General features: G+C 32.0%; 1 protein-coding gene and 1 pseudogene across 3 annotated transcripts in view; both read left to right on the top strand.

Moving 5' to 3' along the window:
- Positions 1 to 8,023, top strand: part of Rnpc3 (RNA binding region (RNP1, RRM) containing 3) — a 35,140-nt gene extending 27,117 nt beyond the window's left edge. For all 3 annotated transcript variants that reach the window (XM_058582060.1, XM_058582059.1, XM_058582057.1), the window contains one exon: positions 733 to 8,023. The gene's annotated coding sequence lies outside the window, so the exon portion shown is untranslated. The remainder of the gene's footprint in view (positions 1 to 732) is intronic.
- A 123-nt stretch (positions 8,024 to 8,146) lies between these two features.
- On the top strand, positions 8,147 to 13,621 carry LOC124098084 (dnaJ homolog subfamily A member 1-like; annotated as a pseudogene).
- The last annotated feature ends 7,221 nt before the right edge of the window (positions 13,622 to 20,842 follow it).

Raw genomic sequence — 20,842 nt, 5'->3', positions numbered from 1 at the left:
TGTGTGTGTGTGTGTGTGTATGTATATGTGTATTATGTTATTTAAAGATGTGTGTGTGTGTGTCTGTACATGTCTATTATATTACTTAAAGAAATTTTTGACAAAATATCAACTTCCATTAAATCTGAGTCATGGGAAATGGGGCCTCTTTTTTTTTTTTTTTTTTTTTTTTTAATAGCCTTTCTGTATATTAGTGTTTCACAACTTAAACAAAAATAAAATAATCAAATGCCTATAAACCAGTGTTTCTCAACCATTTTTTCCCCTATATTGGCTTTGCGCCCAGGGAACATGTTTTAGACTTTTTTTTTCAATCCTAATCACCTTCTGCAGTATTTTAAAGCCACACTATACTGTGTATCTGTTTATGTGTCCATATGGATACAGAGTAAGATTTTTCTCCCTTCCCTGCCCCTGGAACCAAATTATATACCACATTAAGACACATGATCCTGTTCAATAAAACATTTTAAAAATTAAGACCTTAAGAAATCATAGAGTGAATTCTGTAACCGTAGCTGATTTAAACTAGACATCAATAATAGAAAAAAAGTACATTGCTAATAACATGGGTTTAAATGGACTATTCAAGAGAAATTAGAAAATATTTGAATAACTGAGTAAAAATAAAAATACAATATCAAAATTTGTGAGATATAACTAAAGGAGTATTTAAAAAGAAAATCACAAGTTGATTTAATTTTTCTTTTTTTTTTTTTTTTTTGGTTGCAGGCATTGAACTCAGGGGCACTCACTGTAAGGCACATCCCCAGTCCTATTTTGTATTTTATTTATAGAGGCAGGGTCTCACTGAGTTTTTCTTAGTACCTCGCTTTTGCTGAGGCCGGCTTTGAACTTGTGATCCTGTGCTTCAGCCTCCTGAGCTGCTGGGATTACAGGCATGTGCTACCACGTCCAGCTCAGTTTTTCTTTTTAAGAAACTAAAAATGGAAGACTAAATTAAACCCCCAGAGCAAGTAGAAGGAAAAAAAAAAATTAAAACGAAACTTGAATCAGTAAACTTAAGCATGAAACAGAAAGAGAAAATAAATTGTGCAAATAATAGCTAATTCCAGTAAATGACCAGAGAAATTGAAATAGTTATTGCCAGGCTACCAAGAAAAGATGAATGACAAATGTCGAGAGTAAAAGGTTATCATTGATGAGGGCTATCATTAAATCCCCAAATTCTAAGAAGGTACAAATGGAATATTTTGAACAATTTATCTCCACAAATTTGATGAAAAGAACAATTTCATGAAGATCACAAACTGCTGCCTATTTAAAAAGTAGGTTATCTGAATCCTATATATGTTTAAGAAATTTACTTAGTAGATAAGTTTTCACATAAGGAAAACTCAATAGTTTTCCCATATTGTTTCACTGGTGAATTCTGCCAAACAATAAAGGAAGAAAGTACAGTACGAATCCAGCATATAAGACCATTCAAGAAAACTACAAATTACTACTTTTCATGAATATGAAAAAATCATTTTGTCAAGTGTGATTTATTTTGGGAAATACTGACTATTTGAGCCTTTGAAAATCATTGTAATCAAGTATAACAATAAAGAAAAAGCATGTGATCATCTTAATTAGTGAAGAAGAGATGGTATTTGACAAGATTAAATATCTACTTATAACAAAAACTCAGGAAACCAGGAATGATACAGACCCTTAAACTACCAGTGTCTATAGAACCTATCTTCATTTTGATGGTGAAATATTGAATAATGAAAGTCTTTCTCCTAAAGTTGTAAACAAGGAAAGGAGGTACAAACTCTAGATTCCTGTTCAGCCTCTCACTAGCAGTATGGCCAGTGAAATGAAAAAAGAAGAAAGTATAAAAATTAAGAATGAAATAAAGTTGTTCTTAGAGATGGCATGATTTGGATGTAGCAAATACCTAAAAATTAGCAAAATGGCTCCTACAAACAATAAGTGAGTTAAGGTGTATGTGAACAATCAATTGTACTGTATATTTTCAGTAAACAACCAGAAATTTAATTTCCTTTTCAATATTACTTCTCATGATGCCAAATCTAAGAAAGAATTGGGTGTATATCACTGAAATATGTGCTAGGCCTGAATGTTGGAAAATCCTTGCCAATTTTTTATGGAAAGATGTATACCCTAGCTGGGTAAGAAGATTTGTTAAGATGTCCACTCTTCCCCCACTTGGTTCATTCTCTTTAAAAAAATCCCTGCAGAATATTTTGTTGATGTTGCCAGGTTAACTCAGATTTGGTTGGTTTAAAGCAACAGAACTAGCAGAACCACCAGGTTTGAAAACACAGACAAAACCGGATGGCTTATATTACAAATCCAAAACTTATTTTAAAGATACTCAAGATAGTGTGGTATTGACAAAATAAAAGACACATAAATCATTGAAACAAAAGATCAGCAATGGGCTCACACACGGCCAATTAAATTTTGACAAAGGGAGAAACCAATTCAGTGGAGAAAAGATAGTTCTTTTCAATATTTAAGAGAAAAATCTAACACCTGTATGAAATAATAAGGAAGACCTCAACACATTTCTCTCACTTTAGGTCTATGGATCATAGACCTAAATGTAAAATGTAAACTCTGAAGTCCCTGTGACCATAGTTCAGCAAGGAATTCTTACATACAACACCAAATATTGGATCAGTTATTTTTAAATGACAAAAGATACAGAGGATTTCATCAAATAAAAATAGTTTGCTTTTCAAAAGACAATAAAATTTTAAAAAGCCAGAGCTTAGAGACTGGGGTTGTGAGGCGCTGGGTTTGATCCTCAGCATCATATATGAATAAATAGAAAGTAAAGGTATTGTATCCATCTACAAGTATATATATATGTGTGTGTGTGTGTGTGTGTGTGTTTATATATATATATATATATATAAAAACACACATATAACGTTTTTTTAAAAAGTCAGGGCCTGGGAGAAAATGTTTACAAACCATGTATTTGATGAAGATTATATCCAGAATATAAAAAGAAATCTCAAAACTAATAAGATATCTCACACACATCCTCAAAATGGTCAATGGGCTGGAACTGTGGCTCAGTGGTTGAGTGCTTGCCTAGCAAGTGTGAGGCACTGGATTCAATCCTTGGCACCACATAAAAATAAATAAAGGTATTTTTAAAAAATGGGCAATTAATTTGAACAGGCACTTCGCCCACGATTTACAAATGGCAAATAATTATGTGAAACATTACTCAACATCATTCGACTATAAATGAATGTAAAATATAGCTACAATAACACCAACACACTTAGAATAGCCTGAAAAATTCTAATAATAGCAAGAATTATCAAGAATGTAGTACAACTATAACTACATAGCTTGTAGTCATGCAAAATGGATAGATAGCCACATTGCAAAACACTTTGAGGGGCAGTTTCTTACAAAGTTAAACATCAATGTGACTCAATTAGAGAAGTATCCAAGAAAAGCTGCTCACACAAAAATGTGAGTGCAGTGCTTTTATTCATCTATTCATCTTTCACAATGGAAACCCAGGTATTTTTCAACTATTGTAGTACATCTGTATAAAGTACTGATGACTGCTATGTGAAACAATATGACTTTATCTTAAATACATCGTGCTAAGAAGCCAGAGTCAAAAAAGTTACATACTGTGACAACATTTTCATGAAATTTTGTAAAGGTAACTTGTATGACAGAGAAAATAACTGGTTGCCAAAAGTCAGATGTGAATGAGTAAGCTGAATGACTACAGAGGGTCAAGAGAATTTGGTGGCATAATAGAAACATTCTGATTGTGGTTATTGCTATTCACTGTATCTAAAACTTGTGGATCTGTATACATTGCACAAAGAATTTCACTCTATAGAAAAAATAAAACTGCATTTGATGAAAAGAAGTCCTGCCCCTTTATCACTGCTTGATATAAGTAGGATAGAACTTCTGTTAAAATTTAAGCTCTGATCCACTTTGTTATCTTTGGCATGAAATATGCTATTATTTAATATTAAACATGCTATTTTCACCTTTAAAACTATGAAAGAATTTCTTTTTTCAAGTGAATGAGTTCAAGGGTTTTTTAATTTAATTTATGATCAGTTTCAAATGTAAACAATGTCTTTAGCTTTGCTAAAGGAGATGGTATTCATTGATTTTTATTTCTATAAACCCACCAACCAATATTTAAAGTGTTTAATAGTGCATTACTCTATCTCTGTGTAGAAAGGAACATTTTACTATCTCTGGAGGCAGAATTGTAATTTAAAAACTAATTCTTGAGTTCAATAAGTTATCTCACCTTTCTGACTCTTGGCTTTCACATTTATAATTTGGGTATAATTAAACCAACCCAGCAGTATTGTTTAGGAGGCAAATACATGCCCACAGATATAAAAAGCGTCTGTTACTACTCCAGATACATATGAGGTGACCTCTATATTAAAATGTATGTATTTGTGTTTGTGACATATTTTACAAAGTACCTTCATACATAAAATCTTCATGCCATTCCTAAGAGATGGGCAGCCTTACATCCCCCTTTAGATTCAGCAAACATAAAGTTTGTCTAATACTAAGGAAAGGATTTAACAAAGAATCAAATTTCTTACTGTTGATCCAGTGCCTCAAAACAGATACGGCTTTTTTTTTTTTTTAAGAGAGAGAATTTTTTAATATTTATTTTTTAGTTTTCGGCAGTCACAACATATTTTCATGTGGTGCTGAGGGTCGAACCCAGCATTCTGCGCATGCCAGGCGAGCACATTACCGCTTGAGCCACATCCCCAGCCCACAGATAAGGCTTTTGAGAGCACTTTGTGCCAACCTAAGCTTTGTAAGGGTTCAATATCTTTGGCCTTGCATTCCTAAATTATCCTATTTTGAAACAGAACTGACAGATCTTACCTCAGATAGAGGTGTTTTACTTTTAAAAGAGGTGAGTAGTTAAGTGATAAGAAAAATATAGAAGTAATCTTTATGAGCTTCATAATCACTGCCCTAAAATATAATTGGTAAATATAATCACAGTATAAATGGGGCAAGACTTAATTGAAACAGTGACATTAAGCTTCTTTAAGTTACTGTGAATTTATAGTATTATTGATTAAATACTGATCATTACTAGTGTAATCAGAATTTAGACATCTCCTTTTGCTGTTAAGCAAATCTCTTAACATTGTAAAATTTTTAAATTTTGTATGTTTAATACTGATTCATTAAGAATCATGGCATAAGTTAGATTTTAATACACAAAATATAAAGCCTACAGAAATGTATTAAAAGCATCGTGGTATATGTAACAGCAAGATTTAGATTTGTCTAGACAACTTGGATTTGTCAAGTTTTTTTAATGTGCAGGAACACTTTGACAATGTAGTGTGAATTGATTAACTTTTCTCTAAAAGCCATAACACTAGACAAGATAAATATTATGTAATCAGATGTTAGACGTTTTTACTTTTTGCTTTTAAATCTCTTTATGTAAGACAGATTTTAATTATTTTTATATTGACTATTAAGGAATTATGGCATGGATAAGATTTTAATACCCAATTCAATGAAATTTGAATAAAGGTAATAAATTGAGAAATATTATCAATACAATGCTGCCATAACATAAAAGAACAGATACAGTTTGGATCTCTTGTCTAGAACTGCTCTCCAGGTTAACCTGCAGCCCTTCTGCCTCACACAGTGAAACTGTTTTGATGTGAAGACTATAAACTTATGGTGACTATACCCATAAATGTAGCAGATGCTTTAGGAAACATTTAGAAAACAGCCTTGTTAGTGCAGTATTATGATCCCAGTTGGGGGGAGTTGTGAAACAGCCATAAATTTGATTTAGTAGGAAGATCCTGGGAATAAGAGAACCAAAGTCTGAGATAAGGTTTGCAAACATTCTCAAGAAAATTGTTGTATTCCAATAGGATTGAAAGAGATCATTAGAAAGTAAACCCAAAGCAGACTTGAATACTCCTAGAACTTTGTGTTCTCCTCCCAAATACAGATGTTCAAATAAACAAATATGACATACTAACAATTGTTAACTAGCTCCAACTGGGTCCAGATAAAGATGATGAATATGTTCTAAGAATTAAAATAAACATTGTCTGAAGAATCAAATGAAATATGATGATAATGACTCAACACAGTAAATCTCAGCTAAGAAGTTGAAACAGTAAAAAAGAACCAAATAGAAAAATGACATCAGCAAGATGGCAAAATAGCTAAGTCCTAGGCCCTCACATGGTCCATACAGAAAATCAACAAAATACTTATGGGAGATACCTAGAAACTGGTTAAAAGGTCTGAGTCTCAAACAAGCACAAAACCAATTGCATAAAAGCTGTATAGGAAATTCAGTATTCTGTCCATTCACCAGAACCATACCACTCTTCCAATCCATGTGGGAGGCTTATTTAGGAGGAATCCTGCAACTTCCTGTTTCTCTATAGGAAGGAAAACCAGTAGAACATACAGCCAACTGAATTGGAGGAGGCTGCCTAAAGGACTTTTTTCTGTCTTGTCTGTATCCACTGAATGACAGAACAAATTACCAGGTGGGGGGTATTGAATAATTAGACTTAGAGGAAACACAGTTGAGTCTGCAAATCCTGGGGTAGACTGTAGATGGCTCACAAGGTCCATGATTTAAGGCAACATCAAGAAGAAAAGGAGAAAACTTCAAGGAGATTACATGCAAAAGCTCAGGAGGGACTCATACTCAGAACTATGGTTTGAGAGACACTGTAGCCAGACTATGAAATCTCTGTGAAACTAAATTGTAAAATATGGGTGTGTCAGCTGATTAATGAAATGACAAAAGAAGGAAAACAAAATGGAGAAAAGGAAATTATACAAAGAAACAGGTGATCAAGACACATTTAAAGGAACTAATTAAATTTCCATGAACCAAACACTAAAAATTGGATAAATAGACAAAGAATTAAAAATTACTGTCATAAGATGCACAATGAATTAAGAGAACTTGGTTAATAGTTAATTAAATAAAACAAAAATGCATGGACAAAACAAGAATACCAACAGAAGAGAGAGGAATTATGAGAGGGAGCCAAACAGATATTATGTAGCTGCAGAACACAATAAGTACTAAAACTCGAGAGGGACTCAATAGCAGACCTTACCAGACAAGAAGAGACTTGAAAGGACTTACGGTATACCATTAAATGGAACAGCATTCATATTATGGAACTCCAGTGGGAAGGTATGTGACAGAAAACCTATTTAAAGAACTAATAAGTGAAAATATCCCAAATATCAGAAAAGAGATGGGCATTCAAATTCAAGAAGCTCAAAGAACTCCAAAAGTATACATATAAAGAACCTACACTGAGACACATTATAAACAAACTGTCAAAATAGAATCTTAACATCAAAATAAAATTCCCATGTAAAAGGGAGCTGTTATATTACCACTAGATTTATTTTAGCAGAAACCTCACAGGCTGGATGATAGTGGGATTATAAATTCAATGTACCCATAAGAAAAATATTGTCACACCAAGAATAATATATCTAACAAAGCTGTCTTTCAAAAATGAATGAAAAATTCAGACTCTCCTATATAAACGAGATAAGAAAGTTCATCACAACTAGTTATGCTCTACAAGAAATATTCAAGAGTCTGATAAGTTGAAATGAAGAAGAACAAATAATGCAAAATCACACAAAAATGTAAAATCCCTGGTAAAGATACACATACAGAGAATACAGAAGCCTTTGGTATTATAATGTAAGTGAACAAATCACTTATAAATCTGGTATAACATTCTTTAAAGCATGAAACATGGTATAAACCAAATAGTGTTTTATATACAAATGAAATTAATTTTTATCAGTTAAAAATAGATTGTTATATCTTTACTTATTTTTATTTAGTATTTGTAGTACTGGGAATATAACCCAGGTCCTCATGACACCCCAAGCCCTTAGATTATTATAAGTGCAATGGTAACCATTGTAATATGCAAACTGGCAAATAAGAAATAAAACATGCCACTGCCAAAAAAAAAAAAAATCAGTGAAACACAAAGGAAGACCATTAGAGAGGAAAAGAGGAACAAAAATCCTATAAGACCAAAAAAAAAAAAAAATCAGTAATTTATTGAAATGAAAATGGGTTGCATGCACCAGCAAAAATACTTAGGCTAAATGGATAAAAAATAAGATACAATGATATGTTGCCTATTAGCAACTAACTTCATATCTAAAGTTAAAAATGAAAAGGTATAAAAAGATATTTCAGTTATATTAGAACCTAAAGATAGCACAGATGACCATACTTACACAAAATAGATTTTAGGACAAAAATTGTCACAAGACAGAAAAGAACATTGTATGATGATGAAAGGATCAATTTAAACAGAAGATAAATGGTTTAATATGCACCTAATATCAGAGCACCTAAATAAATGTATTTAGCAGACATTGATAGTACTCATGGGAAATATAAGAAAAAAATAATGGCAGGAGACTTCAATATTCCATTTTCCAGCAATGGATTGAAAAACAGTATTCATGAGGAAACAGAACTTGAACAACACACTAGAAAAATCAGATCTACCAGGCCTATATAGAATAGTTCATCCAACAATAGAACATACATTCTTCTCAAGCAACAATGGTATACTCTCCCAGATAGCCACATTAGATCATGAAATCAATCTTAACAAATTTAGGAAGATTTAAAATGTACAAAGCATCTTTTCTGACACCATAATGGAATATAAGCAAAAAATCATATCAGAAGAGAAACAAGAAACTCCACAAATATCTGGAAATTAATGATGCATTCTTAAACGACCAATGAGTCAAAGAGGAAATGACCAGGGAAATTATAAAATATTTGGAAAGAAAACCATAACAATTTATGGGATGCAGCAAAGCAGTTCTGAGAGAGGAGTTCATAGTGGTAAACACCTGTATCAAAAAGAAGAAAGATAGCAAATCAAGAACCTAAATTTATATCTTAAAAGAAGAACAAACTAAATACAAAATCAGGAAACAAAAGGAAAAATAAGAGTATGAGTAAATACTAGCAATATAAAAATCAATGAAATCAAGATTTTTTTTAATGATCAACAAAGTTGACAAGTACTTAGCTAGACTAACAAAAAAGAAGTTTTGAATGTCTAACTTAGAAATTACAAAGGAGACATTACAACTGAAGTTATAGGAATAAAAGGACTCATAACATTCCTTTGAGAATTGTATGCTGACAAATTGGTTGACCTAGAAGAAACGGAGAAATTCCTACAAAAGTATGATCTACCAAGAAGAAATCAAGAAGAAATAAAAATCTAAATACACCTATAACAAGTGAGGTTATTGAAGCAATAACAAATACCTCCCCACAAAACAAAGCCCAGGATCACAGCATTCACTGCAGAATTTTACTGAACACTTAAAAAGGAATTAACATCATTTTTTCCCTCTAATTCTTCCAAAGAAAGGAACAGGAGGAGACACATCCAAACTCATTCTGTGAGGCCAACGTTACCCTAATACCAAAATACCCAGCACAACAAAATTATAGAACAATATATCTGGTGAATGTTGATATCTAAATCTTTAACAAAATAATAGCAAACTAAATTGAAGAGCACATTTAAAGGACCATACATTATGGCCACCGATATTTATACATGAAATTTGGAATAATTCATCATATATAAATCAATGAATATGATATACCACATTAACAGAATGAAGAACAAAATAATATGATAATGCAGAAAAAGCATTTGATAAAATTCAACTTATCTTTATAATAAAAATACTCATCAAGAAAGGAAGAGAAAGTTTCTTGATATATTAAATTTCATATATGAAATGCCTGTAGTTAATATCATACTCAATGGGAAAGGCTGGATTTTTTTTCTAAGATTAGGAAGAAAACAAAGATGCCCCCTCTAACTACTATTTTTCAACATATAATTGGAACTTCTAGCCATATCAGTTAGACAAGAAAAAGAAATAAAAACATTCAAATTGAAAAGGGGAAGAATTTAAACAATTTCTGCTTACAGACAGCATGATCTTGTCCATAGAAAACTCTTAAGGTTTTATACACATAAAACCTGTTCTTATTAGGAATAATAAGTGAATTTGGCAAAGCTGCTGGATGAAATATCAGCAAATTCAGTTGCAGCAATAACCAAACAATAAAAGAAATATAAGAAATCTATTTATTTTGACATCAAAGAGAAGAAAATACTTAGGAATAAACTTAAGCAGATGAAAAAACATACATTAAACATATTGCTAAGCGAAATGAAAGGAATACAACAAATAAATGGAAATGCATCCTGTGTTCACGAATTGGAAGATATAAAATTGTTAAAATATTCATACTACTATAATGATCTAAATTCAATTCAATCTTTATGAAAATCCCAATAACATTTATACAGAAGTAGCAAGAATGTCTCAAAATTCTGTGGAATCTCAAAGAGTCATGAACAGCCAAAACTATCTTCAAGAGGAACTAAATTAGAGGGCTTACACTGCCTGACTTTTTTTTTTAGTATTTTTAGTTGTAGATGGACACATACCTTTACTTATTTATTTACTTTTATGTGGTGCTGAGGATTGAACGAAGTGCCTCACACCTGCCAGGCAATCTACCACTGAGCTACAACCTCAGCCCCAACACTGCCTGATTTTAAGTATACAACACAGAAAAAAAAATAGTTTAGGCATGTGCTACTGGATATGAAGAGAAATATACAGGCCAAAAGAACAGAACAGAAAGCCCAGAAATAAACCCCTGCACATATGGCCAAGTGATTATTAACAGAAATTCCTAGACTAAACATTTGTCTTCAACAAATAGCACTTGGAAAATAGAGTAGCCACGTGCAAAAAGAATGAGTTGGACCTTACACCACACACAAAAATTAATTCGAAATGGATTAAAGACCGAATGTGAGATCTGAAACTATTAAAACTGAAACTATTAAAATTCCAGAAGAGGGAACTTTCCAGAATGTTCAGTGAGAGGCGGAGGAGCAGCAGCTGCCTGGGCTGTACACAGTTAAGTGCTCCTTCCCACTCCTCCACAATGCCCCCAGCACGCTCATGGGCTGTAGAAAATGGTGAAAGAAACCACTTACTATGATGTTTTGGGGATCAAACCCAATGTCACCCAGGAAGAATTTTAAAAGGCTTAGAGAAAACTGGCCTTGAAGTACCACCCTGATAAGAATCCAAATGAAGGAGAAAAGTTTAAACAGATTTCTCAAGCTTATGAAGTTCTCTCTGATGCCAAAAAAAGGGAATTATATGACAAAGGAGGAGAACAGGCAATTAAGGAGGTTAGAGCAGGTGGTGGTTTTGGCTCCCCCATGGACATCTTTGATATGCTTTTTGGAGGAGGAGGAAGGATGCAGAGAGAAAGGAGAGGTAAAAATGTTGTGCACCATCTCTCAGTAACATTAGAAGACTTATATAATGATGCAACAAGAAAACTGGCTCTACAAAATAATGTGATTTGTGACAAATGTCAAGGCTGAGGTGGTAAGAAGGAGCATTAGAGTGCTGTTCCAACTGCTGAAGTACTGGAATGCAAATAAGAATTCATCAGATAGGACCTGGAATGGTTCAGCAAATTCAGTCTGTGTGTGTGGAGTGCTAGGGCCATGGGGAACGAATCAGTCCTAAAGATAGATGTAAAAGCTGCAATGGAAGGAAGATAGTTCGAGAGAAGATGATCCTGGAAGTTCATATTGACAAAGGCATGAAAGATGGACAGAAGATAACATTCCATGATGAAGGAGATCAGAAGCCAGGATTGGAACCAGGAGATATTATCATTGTGTTAGATCAGATGTGTTAGATCATCACCTCTCATCCAAGTCAGATTGTCAATCATGGTGATATAAAATATGTGCTAAATGAAGGTATGCCAATTTATTGTAGACCATGTGAAAAGGGTCGCCTAATCATCGAGTTTAAGGTAAACTTTCCTAAAAATGGCTTTCTCTCTCCTAACAAACTCTCTTTGCTAGAAAAACTCCTACCTGAGAGGAAGGAATTAGAAGAGACTGATGAAACAGATCAAGTAGAACTGGCGGACTTTGATCCAAATCAGGAATGATGGCACCATTATAATGGAGAAGCATATGATGATGATGAACATCATCCCAGAGGTGGTGTTCAGTGTCAAAGTTCTTAATGGGGCTAGTGAATAACACTCACTGCAGGCATATTATATGCAGTAGTGAATGCATGAAGGAATACAATCATAATATCTCACTACTTCCTATTGTTTTAATATTCAATTATAGTAGTGTTTTAAAAGTTAAATGAAGAAGAAATGCAAATATAAAAGCTCTTACTTTGCCCTGTATGTATGATGACTTCAGTGTGCAAGAAGTTGTGTAATACCTGTAAAAACTACTTTTAAAAATGTCCCCCTAGCATTTGTTAGGCCATACCTTATAATTGATTTCAGCTGTGTATGATGAAAAACTTAGACTGAAATACTAGGTATATGTGTTGATTTCAGTGTATGACCCTTTGTTGTTAAGCTATAAAATTAAAACTATATATTTAACTGACAAGAAACCTTATTTTGTAAAAGATTGTTGGTCTTTCTAGTTATTTGTATTAAGTGGGACTCTTGTAATGCCTCTTCCTATGTGGTTTTACATTATCTTTCCTCGAATATTCCTGCATTGCCTCAACCTACTTGAAGGTTGTATATGTATAATGTATAATTTCACTTCTGGTATCAGTGAAAGAAATGATAACTTTCGAAAGAAGAGGTTTATACTGAAAACATCATAATTAAATTGAAATATATAACAGATATCTATGAAATGTCCCTAACATTTGCAAACTTATTAACATACTTCTAAGTCATCTTTGCCTTCAAAAGGAAATCAAGAGAAATTAGAAAAAAATGGAGATAAATAATGACCTTATAATACATCAAAATCTGATATATCTTATCAAATTACAACACTTGACCTAGTCAGTCTTTTTAGTTTTAATCATGCCATTCTCACATGTATCTTATTGTATGTGTGTGTATATGTGTATGTGTCAGTTTTAATCATGCTATTCTACTGTAAGTAGCTATTTTTTTGAGGACATTAACACCTAACAAGTCTTGTAAGAAAAGAAACGTTAAAGCCACATACTTCATGAACATAGATGCAAAATCCTTAAGAAAATAAACTTTCTAATATGGAAAATAAGATAATAGATCATTACCACATGGAACTTATTCTATCAAGGAAATTTTTAAATATTTTTTTAGTTGTTCATGGACCTTTATTTTATTTATTTATATGCAGTTCTGAGAATCAAAGCCAGTGCCTTGCACATGCTAGGCAAGCACTTTATCACTGAGCTACAACTCCAGCCCTAGGAATGATTTTTTTAATATTCAACAAACAATTAATCTCATGCCTACAATCCCAGCAGCTTGAAAGGCTGAGACAGGAGGACCACAAGTTCAAAGCCAGCCTCAGCAAAAGTGAGGCAGTAAGCAACTCAGTGAGATTCTGTCTCTAATTAAAATACAAAATAGGGCTGGAGATATGGCTCAGTGGTCGAGTGCCCCTGAGTGAAATCCCTGGTAACCAAAAAAAAAAAACAAAAACAAAAACAAAAAAAAACCAATATGATCTAATTTACTATTTTACATTAAAGGAGATGAAAAAAGTATTCAACAAAATTCTTTAAATATTCATTGTAAATGACAATTTGAGAAGAAAATAGTCTCAACTTGATAAAGGTATTTGTAAAAATTTTATAGTTAATGTCATTCTTAATGGTAAAAAAATTGAATGTTTCTATATTAGTTTAATAGGGCTAACATAAACACACACACACACACACACTATGTGGCTTCAATGACAGAAATTTGTTGTTGGAAGTTAGAAAGTCTAAAGTTAATGTGACAGCACTGTTGCTTCTTTCTAATGCCAAAGTAGGAAGGATCCTTCATATGTTCTTCTCCATGACTTATAGATGACCTTCCTCTACCTATGTGGTTTTACATTATCTTTCCTCATGTATAGTATCTTTGTGCCAAGTTTACCCTTTTTACAAGGACAATAGTCATCTTTAATTAGGGACTATTCTAGTAACCTAAGTCTAACTGGATCACCTCTGTAAAGACCCTTTCTCTAAATAAGGTCACATTCTGAGGAGTCGGGCATTAGGACTCCAACCTGTGAATTTTTGAAGGATACACAACTCAACCCTATTAGTTTCCTTTTTGAAATCAAGAACAAAGTCAGGATGTAAACTATTCAATAGTTTGTTGGAAGTTCTAGCCAATGCAATAAGGCAAGAAAAGGCATAGATATAAAAGAAAGAAAAAAATGAAAATGTTTTGTTCTCAAATGCCATGATTATTTATGCAGAAAATCCTACAGCATCTCTTTTTTTCATTGATTTTATTTTTTTAAATACACGACAGCAGAATGCATTACAATTCTTATTACACATATAGAACACAATTTTTCATATCTTTGTATATAAAGTATGTTCACGCCAATTCATATCTTTATACATGTGCTTTTTTTGCATTACAATTATTATTATACATATATACCACAATTTTTCATGTCTCTGTTTGTATATAAAGTAGGTTGACACCGAATTTGTGTCTTCATACTTGTACTTTGGATAATGATGTCCATCACATTCCACTATTCTTGCTAATCCCCTGCATCTTAAAAATGTAATTCTTAGAACTAATGAATGAATTTATCAAAGACAGAAGATAAATTCTATATGTAGTAGCATCATTTGGAAAGTGATTTTTTAAAGAAAATACTTTATGGAAGGATATAAAACATAAAATAATGGATAACAAATATGACAAATAAGACCCATACAATGAAAAGTATAAAACATGTAGGGGAGGAAGATTGTCAACCTTACTGGTTCTTAAGAAAATAAAAATTAAAGGCTAAGTAAGATAATCATTTTGCAATAGAATGACAAAATTAAAACCCAAAAAAACAAAACAAAAATAAACAACAAAAAAGGCAATGTAATGTGAATGATGTGTAGCAACTGAATGTCTTAAATTACTAATGGGAGTATTTGCTATCATGTTGGCAAAGAGTTTCATAATCTTTATAAGTGTATACACTTAAAATGAATACCCACAATTTTATTTCTAGATATTAAGAAGAGATACAAAATATAATTCTCTGAAAAGTCTTTTTCTTGCTTTTTTCATTGTAGCTTCATTTATGAGAGCCAAAGATAAAAACAACCCAAATGTCCATCAACATGTAAACAGATAAACAAATGATGAGAAGTTCATAAAACAGTATACATCACAGCCATATAAATGATAATACTACTACAATATAATTTTTTAAAAATAAGTGTCACATTGATTCAGCATTTAGGTAAGTTTCCCTTGTAGAACAACTGATGAAGTTCAAAGACCAAGTACCTCCCTTATAGAATTCTCACTCTGTGTGGCAGTCTGATTTCCCAGGTTCTAGGTACCAAACAATTAGGTTCAACTCCCATTACCTAAAGGTCAATAAAATTATTCAAAGGAGCTAGTCCTAACCACTCCCTACCCCTTGCTTTCCCATTCTGTCCTATAGAAACCATAATGAAAGTGCTTGCCCATATTTCCCTCTATCCTTCTGCCTGATATTTTTGTGTTCCATCCTAGTACTTCCCCTGAGGAGTTTTGTATGGTATATTGTTTCTCCCTAGGATCCATGAGCATAACAAGCTCTTAAACTCCAGTTTCTTTCTCTTGATCTGTATCTGCCCTCATCATACTTCACCCAAGAAAATATATTAAAAACACTGATAAACACAAAAAACATACTTAAATTCATTTCCTATGGATGCTGTAACAAATAAACATTCTCTTAGTGGCTTAAAACAACAGGAATATATTCTGTTACAGTTCAAGATGCCAGAAGTCCAAATCAGGGAGTCAGTGAGGCAATGCTCCTTTCAGAGGCTCCAAGCAAAGTTCAGTCTTATTTCTTCCAGTTTTTGGTGGCTGCTGGAATTCCATGAGTTGGGACCACATCACTCCAGTCTCTGCATCTTTAGTTTTCTGTATGTCAAATCTCTCTCTTCTTCCCTCTATTAGGATACATGTCATAGCATTTAGGTCCATTGTGAATAATCTAAGATACTCAACCCATCCCAAGATCATTAATTTAATCTCAGAAGTTCTAGAAAATAGGGCTTGATGTCCTTTTAAAATTTTTAATAGATTTTACTTTTATGAACACTTTTAGATTCATAGCAAACATGAATGTATAGTACAGAGTTTCAATATATCCTCAACTTAACCCCACAATTCCACCGCCACTAAACTGCACCAGAGTGGAACATTACTACAATTGATGAATATACATTGACATACATTTATCACCAAAAGTTTACATTATGGTGAATGATTGTTATTGAACATTTTATATTTTGACAAATGAACTATGATATGTATTCACTTTTAAAGTATATAGAATGGTTTCACTACTTTATAATTCATCCATATTCCACCTATTCATTCCTCTCCTACCCTTAACCTCTGGTGATCACTGATATTCTTTCTTTGTTTGCACTTTTGTTTTCAAGGAATGTCATATATTTGTAATCATACAGGATGCATTTAAAAAAAAATTTATTCATTTGGTATCATGCATTTACATTTCCTTTATAACTTTTCAGCTCATTTCTTCTTAGTGCTAAAAAATTATATATACACACATAAGCATACATACATCCCTCAGTTTATCCATTCACCTTCTGAAGGGCATATTGCTGCTTCCTAGTCTGGGCACTTATGAATAAAGATGTCATAGACATTGGTTTGTGGGTTTTGTGTGAGCATAAGTTTTGGCTTGTGTTGGTAGATACCAAAGTATCATGTTTTTTGGATTACATGGTGAGAGAATGTTTAGTTTCAGTTCTAACATTTTACACTGATACAAGCAAATGGTTGCTGTCAAAATTTTGGATTTTCAGCATTCTAATAAATGTGTAGTAGTTTCTTGTTTTAATTTGCAACTCTCAATGAAATATGATATCAAATATATTTTCATATGCTTAACTTACAATCAACATATCTTTTTCACAAAATATCTGTTAAAATATTTTGCCCAGTATTTAATTGGATTGTCCATTTCTCATTGCTGAGTTTCAAGGGTTCTTTGTACACTTTGGATAACAGTCCTTTATCAAATGTCATTTGCACACATTTTCTCATAGTCTGTGGCTTGTATCTTGATAACATCTTTAACAGAATGGATGTTCTGAATTTAAATTAAGTCCAGGTGATTAATTATTTTTTCATGAATTATGTCTTTGGTATTGTATTTAAAAAGTGATGACCACATCCAAGCCTACCCAGATTTTCTCCTCTGTTATTTTCTAAGTATTTCATGGTTTTGCCTTTTATACTTACAGTGTGGTCCATTTTGAGTTATTTTTTGTGAAAGGGGTAAAGTCTGTCTCATTATGTTTTTTTCAATTTGGATGTCCACTTGTTCTAGCACCATTTATTGGAAAGTTTATCTTTTCCCACTGTATTTCCTTTGTTCTTTTGTCAAAGATCAGATGGCTATATTTATGTGGATCTATTTTTGAGTTCTCTATTTTGTTTCATTGAACTACTATCTTTTTTTTATTATTGACTTTGGCAAAGGATCTAAGAGTTTTCTTTGGACTTTAAAAATCTCTATGGTGTTACTTTCGTTGAAAAAATAGAAACAAAGTACATAATTTCCACTATGATGAAGGGTAAAAAGAGATTTATAAAAATATTATGAAAGAAGAAAAGGGTATAAAAAGAAGAATAAATTTGATATTAACTGGATTCAAACACAAATGTATTAATTACTTTCAGTGTAAATGGACTAAATGTTTCTGTTAAAGAAAAGCATTTTCACACATGATATTAAAAGTAGGGATAGAAAAAGAAATAAAGTTAAAAAAACAGAACAAAATAATCTATGAATAGTCTAACAAAATAAAAGCTAGTATATCTTTGTTAGTATTGAAAATATTAGCTTTAAGGCCAAGTAAGCACAAAAGATAAAAATAGTTATTCTTTAATAATAAAATATTTGACTCTGTATATTATCTATTCAAATTATAACTCACCTTATAATCCATGTTTAAAATAGATAAGGCTAAAAAATAGTAATAAATAGTAGCTCACAATTAAATTGGGAGATATTTAACATACCAACCTCAAGAGTTGTTAAAACAATAGATTTGAATAGCATTTAATTAACCTAATCAAATGGAAATATAGAGAAAATATTCTTTTGACTATTGTGTACATCTGGGCTCAGAAAGTGAGTCTTTATAAGGTCAAAATAGACCAGAATATGTTAACTGTAGTAATATCACATGTTTGCTCTTTAATGATTATAACTTCAATATTATGAAAATATTATTATTTAATTTTATTTAAAATTATTATTACAGTTGGTTTCTTACAAAGGTGCCACTTTAATAATATTATTAAAATATTATTAAAGTTGGTTCCTTACAAAGGTACCACTCAGTGGTCTCTCTACTGGTGTTGTAGTATATCATAGCATATTTATCATATTCTAATCTGAAATTGTTGTTATGAAGCATCTAACTTTTGCCTTTCTATTGAATTAAAATTTTTAAATTTTTTAAAAATACCTTCATTTTATCTATTTATTTTTATGTGGTACTGAGAATCGAACCCAGGACCTTGGATGTGCTAGGTGAGCATCTACTGTTGAGCCACAACCCCAGCCCAAAATTAATTTTTATTTTAATTTGTACTTCCCACATTATCAGAAAAATTGGGCCTCTTTTATACATTTGGCAACTTGGGTTTTCACTTAAGATTCCTTATTCCTTTTTCTGCCATTTTTGTTTTTAGATTTGTCTTCTTCCTATTGAGAATCTGGAATTCTTGTATTCTTGTTATTTCTTGTTATATATTGCAGATATATTCTTCACCTCTTCATCACTTGTTTTTGAATAATTTTTGTAGTGTAAATTTAAGTAATCTTGAATTTTGGTAATAAATAGAGAGTGCCGAAAGTATGCTGGCATTATTATTTGGTTTAGCTATTTACCATGCAAAAAGGTTTTATTACTCTTTAAATTGTTTTTTGTTATACTATATGTCACTTGTATCATTCTTAAATCACATCAATAAAATAAAATTTTAATTAGATAAGTGGTTCTATGTGACCAAAAAGTACAAATTATGAAATTAAATTTAAAAATAAACAAGTAGGACAACAATATATTAATTTTATATTGAAGAATTTTTTTATATAATTCTCAGAAATTTCACTGGTTACGTAAAAATGAAAGTCTGGAAAATACTGAAGTAATTATTCCAATAGTGTCTTTGATTGTTAACATTTTCTGATTCTATGATTTATTCTTTCCTTAAATTTTCATATCCCATGAAAAAAGAAATGTATAGAATATTTTATGAATTAAAAAGCTTACAGGAATCTAGTGGATGTATCAGTCAAAAGGCTATGCTGTAGTAAGAAAAAACTCAAAATTTTTCAGTGGCTTCAAATACTAAGTTTGTTTTTCATTTTCATCTAAGATCAGCAAGGGGATTCTTATTAGTCCCTTTGCAATGGCAACAAAATCTTTATTTTGACATATATTTTAACAATTTAGGAGGCCCCTAAGTAAACATTATTTTTTGTCTTGCATTTCATTGCAAAAGCAAATTACCTGGACTTCCTCAAATTCAAACAGGTGTATATTTCACCTGCAGGGAGACACACCAACTATTGTGAACAATTGTCCATCTGTCTGTGACTGTGAAGTTATAATTGAAAACTACCAGAAAGAAATAATTCCATTTGAGTTAACACTTGAAAAGCAAGAAATGTATGAAGAACCCTTACCACTTCCACAGTCTTCTAAAAATATTATTAACTAAACAGAACTCTATGTATTCCAAAATACGTTCACCAATGATACTTTGTCTGATTTTCATAACAAGCGAGACTATAGGAAGAGCTCACTGAAGAGTTAGACTACTTTGTCTTGAATTTCAGTCCAATATTTTCTACAATTTGACAATGAACAAATCATGTGGCCTGCTTTTTTAAATGTCTTTGTTTTCTCATTTCAAAAATAGTGATAATCCCATTTGACAGGGTTATCCCATTCCTCAATATATGTCCAAAGGAGTCAATATTAGCATATTACAGTGACACAGCCACATCAATGTCTATAGCAGCTCAATTCACAATTGTTAAGCTATGGAGCCAACCAAGATGCCCTTCAACAGATGAATGGATAAAGAAAATGTGGCATATATACATAATGGAGTATGACTCAATCATAAAGAGAATGACTTTATGTCATTTGCCAATAAATAGATGGAGCTAGAAACTATCATGCTAAGTGAAATAAGCCAATCCCCCAAAAATAAAGGTTAAATGTTTTCCCTGATATATGGAAGCTAACCCACAATAAGGGGTTGGAGTAGAAGTTCAGTGAATGAAGGGAAATGAAGGGAAGAGAGGGTAATAGGAAAAGGAAAGACAGTGGAGTGAATATGATATAACTTTCCTTTACATATATGAATATACCACAGTGAATCTCACCATGATACATATTGACAAGAAATTAATTAAAAAATAATTATGGGTAACCGGCAGATCAATCAGTAGAGGCAGCGGGTGGGAAGAGGGTAAGGGAAAAAGAGGTACTGGAGTATGAATTAGAATAAGTTATATTCTGTAATTGTATAATTATGTTAAAATGTATTCTACTGGTTACTTAAAAATGTAACTAAAATGAACCAATATAAAACTTTATTAAAAATAGTGATAATCATAATTCAATCCTTCAGGGCCGT

This window comes from Marmota monax, unplaced genomic scaffold, assembly GCF_021218885.2.
Source record: "Marmota monax isolate L192 unplaced genomic scaffold, Marmota_monax_Labrador192_F-V1.1 WCK01_AAM20220418_F8-fsc00308, whole genome shotgun sequence".
Classification (NCBI taxonomy): Eukaryota; Metazoa; Chordata; class Mammalia; order Rodentia; family Sciuridae; genus Marmota; species Marmota monax.
This window is presented reverse-complemented; position numbering and strand designations above follow the sequence as displayed.